Here is a 4,121-nt window from a genome sequence, read left to right as displayed (position 1 = left end):
AGCTATCGAAATTGGTGTAGTCCCAGCTACAAGTTCAATGCCAAACTCTAACTCTCGAACAGGCGGTAATCCCGGTAATTCTTTGGGAAAAACATTCGGATATTCACAAACCACTGGCACTGTTTCAAACTTCTTTTTTGATTCTTTACTATCAAGTACGTATGCAAGATACGCTTCACACCCCTTTCTCACATATTTTTGAGCCAACATTGAGGATATTATTATTGCTGACAATCCACTCAAATCAGTAGACTCAACTCGGATTATCTCATTATTTGCACATCTCAAATCAATGGTCTTATTTTTGTAATTCACAACTGCATCATGTACAGTCAACCAATCCATACCGAGAATAACATCAAATTCATCAAATAGTAAAAGCATCAAGTCGGCCAGAAAACATGAGCCTCGAATTATTAAGGGGCATTTCTTACACACCTTGTCGACAAACACATATCGACCCAAGGGATTCGACACTCTAATAACGAACTCAGTAGACTCAACAGGTAAAGTCTTACTGGATGCTAAAGTCTCACATACATAAGAATGAGTAGAACCAGGGTCAATCAAAGCAATCACATCAGTATCAAAGAGAGTGAAAGTACCGATAATAATATCAGGCGAAGAAGCATCCTCGCGTGCACGTATAGCATAAGCTCTAGCAGGAGCACGAGCCTCGGATCTGGTGGTAGCATCTTTAGACCCTCTCTGATCGCCGCTGGCATTCCCCGTATTCCTAGGTGGTCTACTTCGTGTTGCAGTATTACTCGGTTTCCCACTCTGATTCATATTTTGTTCGGATAACCTCGGGCAATCTTTGATAAAGTGGTCGACTGCCCCGCATTTATAACAGGAGCGGTCATGAAATCTACAACTCCCCGAATGCCATTTTCCACAATACTTGCACTCTGTTCTGTCTCGACGATTGTTTCCAACACTGGCAACCGAAGTGGCTCGCGTACTCATTGGGGGTCGATTATGGTCTTGTCTGGAAAAGCCCGAAGTGTCTTTAGATCGACCTGAATCATCTTTAAATTTCTTCAGTGACTGCTGAAAGGGCTTTCCCGAAGATCTTTTACAGAACTCTCTTGCTCCCACCTCAGCTTTTCTTTTCTCTTTACTAAGCTCTTCGGCCTTGCAAGCTCGCTCGACAAGTATTACAAATTCTCTGATTTCGAGAATTCCAACATACAATTTTATATCTTCGTTCAATCCATCTTCGAAACGTTTACACATTATAGCTTCTGAAGAAACACATTCTCGGGCATACCGGCTAAGCCTTACAAATTTTCGTTCATAATCTGTAACCGACATGGAACCTTGTTTAAGTTCAAGAAATTCTTTCCGTTTCTAATCAATGAATCTCTGGCTGATATACTTTTTTCGAAACTCGATTTGAAAGAACTCCCAAGTCACTCGCTCTCTGGGCACAACAGAAATCAACGTATTCCACCAATAATAGGTAGAATCACGTAGCAAAGATATAGCACATTTTAAACATTCATCGGGTGTGCATGACAGTTCATCAAACACTCGGATAGTGTTATCCAACCAAAATTCAACTTGTTCAGCATCATCGCTATCTGTAGCCTTAAATTCAGTAGCCCCGTACTTTCGGATTCTATTAACCGGGGGCTTATTTAACCTCGTCTGATCAGTTACCGGAGGTATCATAGATGCAGGGGGTGTATTATTCGGGAGTGGGGGTTGTGGAACAGCCGTATTGGTTCGAATGTATTGATTGAACCAATCATTCATTATACTACAGAAAGCCTCTCTAGCCTCATCATTCTGATTACTTGCAATAGGTTGAGAGTCCACCGGCACTGTACCATGCGCGGGAGTAGGCGCTACACTCTCAACATCATCAGCTACTGCTCGATTGGGATCGGGATCCATTACTATATGAAAACACGTTTTTAACCGTCAGAAATCACCACACTATCATATTAATACATAATGGCATGTATAGTTAGACTCAAACACTCTACGTTAGTCCTAGAATCGACTAAACCGTACCTCTGATACCAATAAAATGTAACACCCCTAACCCGTACTCGTCGCCGGAGGGATTAAGGAGTGTTACAAAATAAGCACGAAATTTCATTTAACACTATACCAATAATTCCTAAGTTTAATTCACATCAAAACATTTAAAACATTAATCGAATATCAACCACACATACACATTAACTATATGAAATACATATGATAATTTAATAAGCCATTTTCGCATGGCAATACATATATACATTATAAAAAGATACTTAATTAACATCAAAAGTCAATCCTATACATGCCATTAACAAAGTTCAGCTACAAAAGTACCGAAAGGGCTTAGATAGTGTGGACGACTTTGACTTTGAAAACTCCCGAATCCGATAACTAACGAGAAGGATCTATAAAACAAAGAACTAAGACAACAGAGTAAGCATATTGATGCTTAATAAGTTTTAAGTAATACAAACAATTTAAAACTTGTTATTAAAATCGAGTACATAAATTCACATTTAATATTCTAATTAATCATCACTTGGCGAATATTTATGTATATATATACATATAGGAAAAACTTCTAGTACATATTCCATTATTTATAAGGCTTATACTATTACCTTTAACCACATTCTTTCTTATGATAACTTACATTCACCAATTATATCATTGCCTTATCCTCAAATACCGAATTTCATTCACTCACATATATATATATACCGTACTTTCATACTAATAATTCACATAGAAATCAATTCAAATCTGAGTACGTAACGCGAACATTAACATATAAAATACATTGTACCTATGCAACGAGTTTTACCACGGACGTTCGAGCTTACAATCTTACTTACATTGCTGGCATCGATTCTGTCAAATCTTAAGGCTCGGAATACATTACTAGCATGAGCTCGGGTCCTTAACCGGATATTTTTCCAAAGACTTAGCTGCGGACTTTAAGTCTGGATTTATTCCAAGATATAGCTCATGGACTTTAAGTCCAGATTTCTTCTTTTACTGAGCACCGTATATATTTATTTACAAAGAATTCAATTAAGCATGGTACAGTTATTATTCACATGTCAAGACATTATCAAGATGTACTAAATGTGACTATCTGAACTTACCTCGGTATATTGGAACGGTTGTGGATTGACTACTCTACTACTTTCTCTTTTCCCCTATCCAACTTTGTTTCCCCTTGCTCTTGAGCTTAATGAAAACCTAAGGTGGCCGAATGGTTCTTCTCTCCAACTCTTCTTTACATTCGGCTAGAAAGAACAAGATGAACACCTTTTTTTTTCACCCACTTTCTACTTTTAATTATTATAATTCCATGATATTAAGCCATTTAACTAAAATAATGTTAATATAAAATTCATATATTATATTTTAACTAGTAACATGGCCGGCCACTATCTAAAATAAGTAATTTAACATGCAAAACCATCCTTTTCAACACATGCATTAATAGTCCATTTTAAAATTAACCTATCACATTTCAAAAGTGTCTCACATAAGTCCTATTAAATAAATTCACATGCAAATGACCAAATCAAATCTTGAATCTTTCACACATGCATGTTCACATATAATAAGCATCGAATATGACGGTTAATTATTTTTGCGACTCAGTTTTGTGGTCCCGAAACCACTTTTCGACTAGGGTCAAATTAGGGCTGTCACAAGAAGGGTGTAAGACCATAGCCAAGAAACAAATGCGAAAAGTTCACCAAACCTTAAGTGATGAGTGTAGGCATGTGTGCCAATCATGAGAAACCACTCAGGTGGAAGAAAATTTAAAGGAAAGCATAAGTATGACAAGCGGATCATGAAGAATCTGCCAAAATAAGGAAAGTGGTAAGGATAGACATGGAAGCCAATGAGGCATTGATAAACCGTAAATTATACATATTTTTACCCCATGTTTAATGCATTTTATAGATTATTTCTCATTAGAATTGGTGAATTCGATACTCCTAATGCTTTAATTTCATGTTTTGTACTCAGGAGAGCACTAAGAGTCAAAAGGAGCAAAAAAAAGAGCCAAAATGGGATAAAACAGACCAAATTGAGAAGATGACACAGCCTAAGCCTTGCCACACGGGCAGCTCACACACTCGTGT

The sequence above is a fragment of the Gossypium arboreum genome, chromosome 3 (assembly GCF_025698485.1).
Source record: "Gossypium arboreum isolate Shixiya-1 chromosome 3, ASM2569848v2, whole genome shotgun sequence".
Lineage (NCBI taxonomy): Eukaryota > Viridiplantae > Streptophyta > Magnoliopsida > Malvales > Malvaceae > Gossypium > Gossypium arboreum.
The sequence above is the reverse complement of the archived record's forward strand: the minus strand, read 5'-3'. Positions refer to the sequence as shown.